Source organism: Onychostoma macrolepis, chromosome 04 (genome assembly GCF_012432095.1).
Source record: "Onychostoma macrolepis isolate SWU-2019 chromosome 04, ASM1243209v1, whole genome shotgun sequence".
Classification (NCBI taxonomy): Eukaryota; Metazoa; Chordata; class Actinopteri; order Cypriniformes; family Cyprinidae; genus Onychostoma; species Onychostoma macrolepis.
Genome location: NC_081158.1, coordinates 13,352,888 through 13,365,964, shown reverse-complemented (window position 1 = coordinate 13,365,964; position 13,077 = coordinate 13,352,888).

Below are 13,077 nucleotides of genomic sequence, written 5' to 3'. Positions count from 1 at the left end.
TTTGGCAGAATTCAGTTCAAATAGTTCTGTAAAATTGAATGGACAAATTTGTTAAGGGAGAAAACGAAATGTGGAAAATACCAGCAAAGGAACGCATTCAAAAAAGAATAGTTGCAGCATCAGGAGTGAAGAGAGTGCTGGACTTTCGCATCAACTTTCGGTTTGCCCCGCCACTCACTTGAAGATGTTCAGGTAAAAAGAAACACCCATAGGCTACTACACAGCAATCATCCTTAATTACAGAAATGTGGCAAAACATCTCTGGAGAGAACCTCAGATTATTTAATTCGAAAATGCTTTCCATATTTGGATCAACATAGACTACATTTGTGAATGTGCACTTCCTGCAATGTCGCATGTCAAATCACGCTTCCGTGCGCGTCTTACAGACTGCAACTTACAATCGCAACTTCATTGTGCTGTTACTCCTTTCGAGCAGAATTTTACAAAATCGGTCAGCTCCCGACAGCATTGAGTGTTTTATTAATGGTGATTAATAATTAATCGTTTAGATATCATAATATTTAAGCTATAAATAATATTATAAATCTGGTTGGCTTTTATTGATGACATAATATGTAAATGACATTCGTGCGGCCCATGAGACTTGCACTTGGACCATAGTGCGGCCCGGTGGAAAAAAAGGTTGAGAACCACTGAACTAGACTGAGACTAGGACTAGAAAATAAGCAAAGGAGAACAGGCTCCGTAGTGTAGCTGCACGAAGACAGCGATCATGCTAACAATACTCGGCAGTGAGAAAGAGGAAGTCCATAGCTTATATGTTTAATTGAAATCAGCTGTGTGTGTGTCATCAGTGCAATGGACGATGGGATCTGTAGTCCGGGGTGAAGTGCAACAGTTAGTGTAGTGCAAGAGTCCATGTGGTGAGCGGGTGACCTCTTGTGGTGAAAGAACGGAAGTTCATAAACCAGATTTGTGACAGTACCAAAAAAGTACAAATGCTTTGTCGCTCTAGCATCAATGTACCTCTGAACATTGGTACATTTTTGTACCTTCTTGTTTGTACCTCTAAAACAGTGTTCCTCAAATCTTACCCTGGAGGTCCAATCCACTGCAGAGTTTAGCTCCAACCCTGATCAAACTCACCTGTCTGTGATTTTCTAATGATCCTGAAGACACTGATTAGCATGTTCAGGTGTGTTTGATTAGGGTTACAGCTAAACTTTGCAGGAAAGTGGATCTCGAGGTCCAGATTTGAGGAGCCCTGCTCTAAAAGAACATTTATGCACCCCTAGTGACAGAAATGTACCTTTGTGTCCTGGTATGGTTTACAATGACATCCTGATATTTTTCCATATTTAACAATATTCACCAGGATCTTAATATTCAGATTTAAACATCTTAACAAACGAACAAAAAATTATCAGAACACATATGACCAGAAAACAAATAAACTGTATTATGTATAGATATGTTTTATCCAGTTTTTTGTGTTCCCTCAGCCTTATGTTCCTAACACTGCTAGAAGTGATGACTATCAATCCACAAAAGCAATATATGCTGTCAGGTCACATATTTAATATTTATACATTTATAAAAAAATAAACACTATTTTATATTATAAAACGGATAGTTCCGGTCCTTGATTCTGATTGGTTGAGCCACGTTCGAAGCCGTTGTAAATTACACTACAAACCTACACCTTTGTTTACTTTGTGTGTTGCTTGGCAACCACTTTGTTCCAATCACAACTGTTTCTGAGGAACTACATTGTTTGGTGGACGAATACTGTTTTTATTAATATAATTTTCCATTTCGCGTCATGCCTAACAACGCCCCTTAGCTGTTATAAATTCACTGTAAACCACGGCTTCTTGGGGCTTATTGCTTTATTATTAACACTGACTTGAAAACCACAAAAATATGATGACTTCACATTGAATGTCAACTGCGTCATTGGCCTCTCTTAGCCCAACTTTTTGCTCTTTCAATCGCGTAAATTGTGCGTTTACATTCCATCTCTGATTTCATGAAACCCACGACACACAACAAAAACAGCTCCAATCACAACCTTCAAAATACCATTCACCAGATGTTGATATTTGTAAATGCAGCAAATAAACACGTCGCTGTCGGCCAGGTTCAGAGTTCCTGCTGCCAGGGGAAACGGCTCGAGGGGGAAATTGGCTAGTTTCCAGAACTACATCTTGTGAAAGCTCCTAATATGACTTCACATTTATTCTTCCTGGGGAAATACGAATAGGGACAGATGTTCCGCAATGGCTGTTGAAGTTAAAGGCTGCACACAGATGTGGCATGACGATAGATGTATGTTTGTTGTTATATCGCTAGTAAACATACTTTTTGGAACTATTATTTGCTTATTATCTTTCACAACTGCAGGGCCATTATAGTCAATACCATATTCATCATATTCTTCCTTGTGAGAAGCTCCAGATTTGGCTGCAAGAACGTACATTGCCAAGAGTGTCATGGATTGGCCTTAACTTCCACTGAAGGCAAAAGTGGAGTTCAAGAATTCTGAGACTTTCATATACTGGTAAAGTTGCCTATAGAAGTCTAACCCCAGCCTACTGACATCAGGCCAACACAGAGCCAGTGTCAGTACAGCACTATAGTGGGGGTGTCTGAAGTAAAGAAAGGCAGCGAGAGTCCTGCAGAATTTAACTCCAGCTTTTGCTCAGTACTCTAGTATGCCTACTAAAAGCATCGTAAGCTAAAGAACCCATTGCCACCAGTGGAGCTACGATCAATTTAGGCTTACGATGCTTCTAGGAAACGCAGCCCTGGTTGGTTCTCACATGTCAAGCGATTTAGTACTTTTTACTTGAATACCATACTTTTACACACAAACTGTTGATTTAATTACCTCAAAATTAAAAATCATTAATAAGACATTTGTCTCGGAATATATTCTGTAATTTTATTGATTCTCATTTGCTTCATAGGACAAACACTATATATTAGATCAAATTAGCACAGTTGTCTGTGTTGTTGCCTTAGAATGTGTCAATGACAGTGGTGCAAACTCGTCAGGGGTGAAAAAGGTGACAAACCAAACTAACCCCCCACACACAATGGCAAGTTGATTCTTAAATCAAATAATTTTTCAAAATATTTTGTCAAAAGTTTTCGGTTTGAAATAAGATTATTTTGCTTACCCCATTGGCAGATTATTTTGCTTGTTTTAAGGAAAAACTCACTTAATTTGAAAACAAGACAATCATTTTTACATGTCTAGAAAATGCTTCTTAATTTAAGAATTTTTAGATATTTAGAAATAAGATAAAAACTCTAAGTAGGAAATCATTTTTTGCAGTGCACCATTCAAGGATAAACACCTTTATATGATTAAAAGACGTTTGAGTGACAACTACGGTCTACAATCAACAAGGATTGTTGTTAAGATGTTACATGAACTTAGACAGCACAAATAAATTAATGTTCACCTTTTATTTGTATTTAGCCTTCATACAAACAAAAAATGTGAAATCACTGTCAAATAAACATCTCAGACTCACCTTATTAATATTAATACCTTTAACTTCAAACTATAGGCTAACATACATTACCTGTCAAAGGTTTTTGAACAGTGAGATTTTAGTTTTTTAAAGAATCTTCTGCTCACCAAGCCTGCATTTATTTGATCCAAAATACAGCAAAAACAGTAGCATTTTGAAATATTTACCATTTAAAATAACTGTTTTCTTTTTGAAAATATTTGAAAATGCAAGTTATTTCTATGATTTCTAAGCTGAATTTTAAGCATCATTACTCCAGTCACATGATCCTTCAGAAATCATTCTAATATTCTGATTTTCTGCTCAAAATACATTTATTATTATGTTGAAAACAGTGGAGTAGAATCTGATTCTCTGCCATTAGGAGGCGCTTTGAGAGCGGTAGAACCAGGGTCGAACTAGCGGTTTCCCCGGTAACGGCTGTAATCTAAGCAGTTCCGCTCGTGAACGCTACTTTATCAGATAAAATGAAAATGCCATCAAAACTATTCTGAAGACAGTATGTTCCCTTCAGAGATACATTTATATAAATCACCTGCTTTTTGAAATGTGCAGTGCTCATGTTTATTCAACAAAGTCAAATGCCACAAATAAATCAATGTATGGGAAACACTGGTAATGTATATCGAAATATCGGAAATGTGTTTAAAAATCATATCACCGCTATTGAAAAAAATTATATCGTGATACATATTGATATTGAATTATTGTCCAGCCCTAGCTCAGCGCTGCCTCCACTTGAGCTGAGTGATACTAATATTACTGTATTACGGTATGCTTTACTTGTAGGTCGAACAGTTCTCAAATCGACTTCATGTCAGAGTAATAGCTTACTGATATGTGAGACCAATGTTAAGGTCGAGACTGAGGAGCATTTTGCAAAGGGTAGCAAACTAATATAGCGATAACGTAACTTACAATCTTCATAGCTATTGCAACAGCAGCCTCACGCAAAAAAAAAAAAAAAAAAAAAGAATTCACCATTTATACTGGAGCACCATATTTTACAGCAGATACAAATGCATTCCATCCTGCTCTACAGTGAACTTAATTTACCTAGCTACAAACAGGCTAATCTAACCACCAACATAGCCCAATTACTTCAAGAATAAGTTGCTTGTCGTTAGCTTGTTCCTTCACATTTTACATAGCCTCTGGAAATATGGACAGTTGCCTGCAGCGTCTAAAAGTTAGGCTTCAGAAGTGAGATTGGTTGGATGAGGGAAAGGACATTAAGGTAAGCCAATCAGAGGCAGAGTAGGGCGGGTCCATTTCTTTGCCAACAGGGGGAAAAAACGCTACAGGTGACGTGACACAGATGACACGCAGATACGATGTATTCATGTATATTCATGCATAGCTATTGTCACATGACAAAACAAATTACATTTTGCGTGTTTAACTATAACGTCCTTTTCAGTAAAAAAGTAATATAATATAAATAATAATAATAATATAATAATTATTGGTTAGAATTTATCATTATTATTGTGTGTAAGTGTTGAGGAGGGCTAGCAATGCAGTGCAACCTGGTGTAAGTAGTAATACTTACATTTTTCGAGTGTAAATTCAACATCTTTGAGAGATCTTTTTTTAGAATCCTGATGAATGAGTTAAATTCAACAAGAAAAAAGGAAACAAAGGAGATTTAAGCCACTTTTGCTTGTGGATGAAAAATTTAACATAAAATGAAGAAATTAACAACATATTCAAGAGATAACAATTTTATCTTTTAGGATAAATCTTTGGGTCACATCATTAAAAATACAAGAAATGTATTGGTTATACTACAGTCACAATAAACGGGCAGCTGTTTCTTCAACAAGACCACAAAATGAGCAAATTTCATCAACATAAAAATATTTACAGATAGATGGATTAAACCTGTCGTTCATATCTTTTAAACACAGGCATGCTCAACTTCCAAGAGGTATTTCTCGGGAATGGAAGTGAATATCAAAAATCTGTTTGTTCATTTCTATGCGGCTCGGTTCCAAGACCATATTATCAGATTTTGGTCCAAATTTGTAGGGGTAGCAAAATAAACTTTTCTGTTCACTTCAAAATATTGGACAAACAATATTATGTAAAGTCAAAAAAATTCAAAAAAAAAAATTCATACTTTTCATACAATTTTTTTTTTTTTTAACATACTTTCATTGTTGACACAAGGCAAGGAATGTAGAAAAATCTTAATTAGTAAAATGTTTCAAAATTAAGTTCTTTGCAAAAAATAATGTCAAAAACAATAGGTGGCATTGTATGCAGTGTTCTCAGGGGCTTTCAGGACATGCTGTTGAAGATCTCTACCTCAGCTTTTGCTGATATGTTAAACTGTTTAGAAGACATTGCAACTATTTTTTATGATTTCAAAATGGTGGACAAGTGGTTTTTACAAGCCTGACAAAATTAATAAATCAATAGACACTTATGAACTAATTGTTCAAAAGTTATAAGCAAAATGCACACAAATAATAGTGCATGCAAGTTTTTTTTTGATAATTTCTTCATAACTTTAAACTATTAAACTTGTTTTTTTAATCTTATAACTGAAACACACATCAATAACCATTTTGAAAAGAGATGGTGTTCATCCCTCCTGGGGTGGTGCCGCTCTTCTCTCTAGAAATATGGCACATAGTCTTAGAGTTTGTACTTGACTAACTGGGGCCCAGGTCAGGAAGCAGACAGACTGGCTAAACCGACCGTCTGCTAGCCGCCTCACGTCACAGAAGTCAGTTAACTCTCAGCACATAGAAACTTTTTCACCTAGATATCACTCTATAGAGACTGTGTCTGTTTCCCGAACTAGAAAATACAGAAAACATCCAAACCAAAGTAATAGTAACAATTTAATTGATGTTCAACAAATTAAAAAACGATATAATACAGATATAACACATGATAAAGCTAAGCTTATTGAATATTAGATCCCTTTCTTCAAAAGCACTTTTTGTAAATGATATGTTCACTGACCATAAACTAGATGTGCTTTGTCTGACAGAAACCTGGCTAAAACAAGATGATTACATTACTTTAAACGAGTCTACACCACAAGATTGCTGTTACAAACATGAACCGCATCTAAAAGGTAAAGGGGGAGGTGTTGCTACAATTTATAGCAATATTTTCAGTATCTCTCAGAGGTCGGGTTTCAAGTATAATTCGTTCTAAGTAATGGTGCTTCATATAATGTTATCCAAAGAAACAAGTATTAATGATAAATCCCCTGTGATGTTTGTACTGGCTACTGTATACAGGCCACCAGGGCACCATACAGACTTTATTAAAGAATTTTCTGATCTTCTATCGGAGTTAGTGCTGACTGCAGATAAAGTCCTAATCGTTGGTGATTTTAATATCCATGTTGATAATGAAAAAGATTAGTTGGGATCAGCATTTATAGACATTATAAACTCTATTGGTGTTAAACAACATGTGTCAGGACCTACTCATTGTCGAAATCATACTCTAGATTTAATACTGTCACATGGAATTGATGTCAGTGGCATTGAAATTTGGCAGCAGAGCGATGATATCTCAGATCATTATCTAGTCTCATGTATATTCCATATAGCTAAAGCTGTAAAGCCAACTCCTTGTTACAAATATGGTAGAACCATTACCTCTACCACAAAAGACTGCTTTATAAATATTCTTCCTGACTTATCTCAGTTCCTCAGCATATCCAATAGCTCAGAAGAACTTGATGATGTAACAGGAACTATGGACTCTCTCTTTTCTAGCACTTTAGATGCGGTTGCTCCTTTACGCTTAAGGAAGATTAAGGATAAGAGTCCAACACCGTGGTATAATGAGCACACTCGCACCCTAAAGAGAGCAGCCCGGAAAATGGAGCGCAGCTGGAGGAAAACTAAATTAGAGGTATTTCGTTTAGCTTGGCGGGAAAGTACCCTATCCTACAGAAAAGCATTAAAAACTGCTAGATCTGATTACTTTTCGTCTCTTCTAGAAGAAAACAAACATAACCCTCAGTACTTATTCAATACAGTAACTAAATTAACAAAAAATAAAGCATCAACAGGTGTTGGCATTTCCCAAGGGCATAGCAGTAATGACTTAATGAACTACTTCACTTCCAAGATCGATACTATCAGAGATAAAATTGTATCCTTGCAGCCGTCAGCTAGAGTATCGCATCAGATAGCGCACTATAGATCCCCTGAGGAACAATTCCATTCATTCTCTACTGTAGGAGAGGAAGAATTGTATAAACTTGTTCAATCATCTAAACCAACAACATGTATGTAAGACCCGATTCCATCTAAACTACTAAAAGAGCTACTTCCAGAAGTCATAGATCCTCTTTTGGCTATTATTAATTCATCATTGTCATTAGGATATGTCCCCAAAACCTTCAAATTGGCTGTTATTAAGCCTCTCATTAAAAAACCACAACTTGACCCCAAAGATCTAGTTAATTACAGACCGATCTCAAATCTCCCTTTTCTGTCAAAGATACTAGAAAAGGTAGTATCCTCACAATTATATTCCTTCCTAGAGAAAAATGATATCTGTGAGGAATTCCAGTCAGGATTTAGATCGTATCATAGTACTGAGACTGCTCTCATTAGAGTTACAAATGACCTGCTTCTATCATCTGATCGTGGTTGTATCTCTTTATTAGTTCTACTGGATCTTAGCGCCATGCTCGACACTATTGACCACAACATTCTTTTGAATAGACTACAACACTTTGTTGGCATTAGTGGAAGCGCCTTAGCATGGTTCAAATCGTACTTATCTGACCGCCATCAGTTCGTAGCAGTGAATGAAGAGGTATCATATCGATCACAAGTGCAGTATGGAGTACCTCAAGGCTCAGTACTAGGGCCGTTACTTTTCACGCTCTATATGTTACCCTTGGGAGATATTATCAGGAGACATGGTGTTAGCTTTCACTGTTATGCTGATGATACTCAGCTCTATATTTCTTCGCCCGGTGAAACACACCAAATTGAGAAACTAACGGAATGCATAGTCGATATAAAAACTGGATGACGAGTAATTTTTACTGCTAAATTCTGAAAAACAGAGGTGTTAATTATCGGACCTAAAACCCCACATGTAATAACCTAGAACATTATCTAACACTTGACGGCTGCTCTGTCAATTCTTCTTCATCAGTCAGGAACCTAGGTGTGCTGTTCAATAGCAATCTGTCATTTGAAAGCCATGTTTCTAGCATCTGTAAAACTGCATTTTTCATCTCAAAAGCATATCTAAATTGCGACCAATGCTCTCAACGTCAAATGCAGAAATGTTAATTCATGCGTTTATGACCTCAAGGTTAGACTATTGTAATGCTTTATTGGGTGGTTGTTCTGCACGCTTGATCAACAAACTACAGTTAGTCCAAAATGCAGCAGCTAGAGTCCTTACTAGAACCAGGAAATATGACCATATTAGCCCGGTTCTGTCAACACTGCACTGGCTCCCTATCAAGCATCGGATAGATTTTAAAATCTTGTTAATTACTTATAAAGCCCTGAATGGTTTAGCTCCTCAGTACTTGAGCGAGCTCTTATCGCATTATAGTCCTCCACGTCCGCTGCGTTCTCAAAACTCCGGCCGTTTGATAATACCTAGAATATCAAAATCGACTGCGGGCGGCAGATCCTATTCCTATTTAGCACCCAAACTCTGGAACAGTCTACCTAACACTGTTCGGGAGGCAGACACACTCTGTCAGTTTAAATCTAGATTAAAGACCCATCTCTTTAGCCTGGCTTACACATAACACATTAATACGCTTCTATTATTCAAATCCGTTAAAGGATTGTTAGGCTGCATTAATTAGATCAACCGGAACCGGGAACACTCACCATAACACACGATGTACTCGTTACATCGTAAGTTGAATGGCATCTACGCTAATATTTGTCTGTTTCTTTCCTAGTCTGTTTCTCAGTCCGTATCCGATCAGATGGTGGATCAGCACCAAGAGATGATGTCTACAGCCCTGATCGTCAGCGGAGACCAGGACACCCAGATGACCCCCAGAGATATATCCCCAGATATATCAACCAAAAATAACAAAATAACTAAAATATAATAAAATACCTAACTACATAATACTACTATTGTTAGAAATTGCAACAAAATTAAATAGAAATATAAACTTTTGAACTGCGGGTTTTGTCTGGTCAGAGGAGAACTGGCCCCCCGACTGAGCCTGGTTCCTCCCAAGGTTTTTTTTCTCCATTCTGTCACAGAGGGAGTTTTGGTTCCTTTGCCTTATACCTACATCCCATCATTTCTTATAATAAACCATATTTCCCTCCTTTGTGATATTCTGATTTAAAAATAAAGGTTGTTCCAGCAATTATGTTCTCCCTTTGGGTACAATCAATACATTATTTTAAAAGTTCCCCCAGGCTTCTAAAACTTCCTCATAGAATTTTGGTAACCCTTTTAACAAATCTTTTTTTGGTTTTCATCCACAATACATTATTTTCCATGCTAAAATATCCACTTTTTTTTTTTTTATAAAGAATTCCATTACATTTTTCTACACTGCTTTTCTTTTTATATCCACAAATTTTTCACTATTTTGACCCTTAAAGTTTTCATCCTTAGAAGTGGATCTAAAAACCCCAGTCCTCCTATTTCAGTTCCTCCAATAAGCGTATCATAAGCAATTTTAGCTCTTCCCTTCCCCCATAAAAAATCTAAAACACTTTCTTTTATTCTTTTAACATACTCATGGGGCAATGAGGTTACACTCAGCACATACCAAATTTTAGAAACCATTAAAGCATTTATCACCAATACTTTCCCCTTTAATGTTAAATTTCTCAATTTCCAAAATCTCAACCTTCTTTCAATTCCTTTTAAAACTCCCTCCCAGTTAAAAACATCAGCTTTATTAAAATCCATACCTACCCAGATACCTAATATTTTTATATGTTCTTCTTATTTTTTAAAATGTGTGCTGAGGTAGATGTTCCACCTTCCCAATTCTCATATACACACTCTTTTCTACATTCACCTTTGCTCCCAACCCTTTACAGTATTTCTTTAAAATGCTCATTGCCCTCATTACACTTTGAACGTCCTCAACCAACAATGTTGTGTCATCTGCATATTGATATGTCGGCTCTCGCTCAGTATTTTCTTCTATTCGTATGCCTTTTATCTCCTCATCTGCTTTTATTGCTAATCCCAGAGGCTCTGCTACTAATGCATAAAGTAAAGCAGATAACGGACATCCTTGTCTAATAGATCTTGTTGGTTGAAAACATTCAGATATAAAACCATTGCATTTAATACATGTGTAAATGTTAGAATAAAAAAAATCATAATCCATCTTCTAAAATTATCCCCAAATCCAAACTTTTTAATGATAATAAATAAATATTCGTGTTCCACTCTATCAAAAGCTTTCTCTAGATCCAAACTAATTAAATGTCCCCCCTTATTTTTCTCTCTCATATAAAACATTGTATCTCTTATACTTTGAACTATGTCTAATATATCTTTCCCCTGTACTCCATAAGCCTGAGTCGTGCTTATTATTGTAGGTAAAACCTTTTTCAATCTATTTGCTAACACCTTTGCTAAAACTTTCAAATCTGTATTTAGCATAGTTAAAAGCCTATAATTCTTTAGATTATTTACATTCCCTCTTTCTTATAAATCAATTTAATTATTCCTATCTTCATTTTTTCACTTAATTCTCCTTTTTTTTTTTTTTTTTTTTTAAATCTCCTCATATACTTCTTTCAAGAATGGTACTAGCATTTCTCTGAAACTCTTATTAAATTCATTTGTTAATCCATCTATACCCGTGCTCTTCCCTGTAGTTAATTGTCTTATTGCTAAATCAATTTCATCTTCTGATATCTCTGCTTCACATAAAAAATGATCTTCCTCCAAAACTTTTACCTTTATTTGATTTAAACAAAACTCTTATTCTTTCTTATCTATCCCCCTTTCCTTAAACATATCTTCATACAAATTTTTAACAGTAAAAGATTTCTTCAGTTCCTTGTTTCTTTTCTCCATTTTCATCTACCACTTCCTTTAATAGATCTGCCTTCTGTCTATTTTTTTCCAAATTAAAATCAAACTTTGTGCTTCTTTCTCCTTCTACAACATACTTTGCTTTGCTCCTAATGATTCCCCCCTTACATCTTCAATTTCTCTTAATTGTTCTTGTAACTTTAACTTCACTAAATCTTCTTTCTCATTTTCCTCTATTCTTTGCGTTTCTTTTCCCAACTCTTTTCTTATTTTCATTTCCTTCATATTTTTTAATTTTCTTAAATTTTTACAATATTGTATTGAAGCATTCTTTATATCCCATTTCACATTATCCCACCATATTCTTTTTCCTTCTTCATACATCTTATGCATTTTACTATTTTCTACTATCTGCTTAATTTTTGCTTTATACAATTCATCTCGCAATATTTCTGCATTTAAAACCCAAACCCCTTTTCCTCTTTCTATTCTTGTAAAATCTATTTCCACCCTTAAAAAAAAAAGATCACTAAGACCAACTTCTTTATAATATACACTTTTTATATTTCCCTCCATTTCTCCATCACATAAAACATAATCAATTCTGCTTTGTTTTAATTCATTCATCACCACTTGTGTTCTTGAAAATGTCCTCTTTGTCCTATTTCTCTCTCTCCATACATCTATCAAATTACTTTCCTTCATTACTTTCACCAGCTCTTCTCTACCCTTCTCAGCTTTAAAAAACATTTTACTTGCCAAATCTAATTCTGAAAAAGTAGTATTAAAATCTCCTATTAATATAACATTCTGCCATGTTTTTATTTTATCATATATATTTTTTTAAAAATTCAGCCTTCCCTTTTTCTTCATTTGGTGCATGTATATTATAAATTATTATATTATCTTCCTCTTTTCCTATTTTTATAGCCATGCTTTTCCCTACCCCATCGTCAAATATAACTTGTTCTTTTTCACATACCCCTCTCCTTATTAAAATTGCTACCCCACTCCCTGCTTCCTTTTCTCCATTGTTCACATATATATTACCATCCCATTTTGTTTGAAAGCCTTTTAACACTTTCATTTTTCCAATTTGTTTCTTGTAATACAATCACATCAGCTTCTTTGCATAAGACCCCCATCTTTTCAAATTTATCCATATTCAGTAAACCTCTAGCATTCCATGATACAATATTTAAAAACATAAAAATTAAAAGAGGGGGAAAAAAACAACCCAAACATTTCCTTAGTCTCTCTCTTCCTCCCTTTTCTTCCATCAATGCTTGATATCTATTCCCCCACACATTTTTGCCCTTACTCTGTTAATAAGGCTCTTTTTCTTGGCCAAATCCACATTTGGTATTACCTTAAGAGTTCTCCTCCTTATTGTCTCCTTTTTGTCCTTTCTGTGGCCCATTCTGTCCATTCCTTTCTCCTCTTCAGTTCTACTCTTCAATTTCACCCTTAGGTACCTTGTACCATCTGCAATGTCTGTGCCCGGATACAGTCTCCTACTGATGTCTGATGCAGGTGTTACGCCCCAATTTTCTAATTTGTCTAAAATTTCAGAGTCTTCAATATA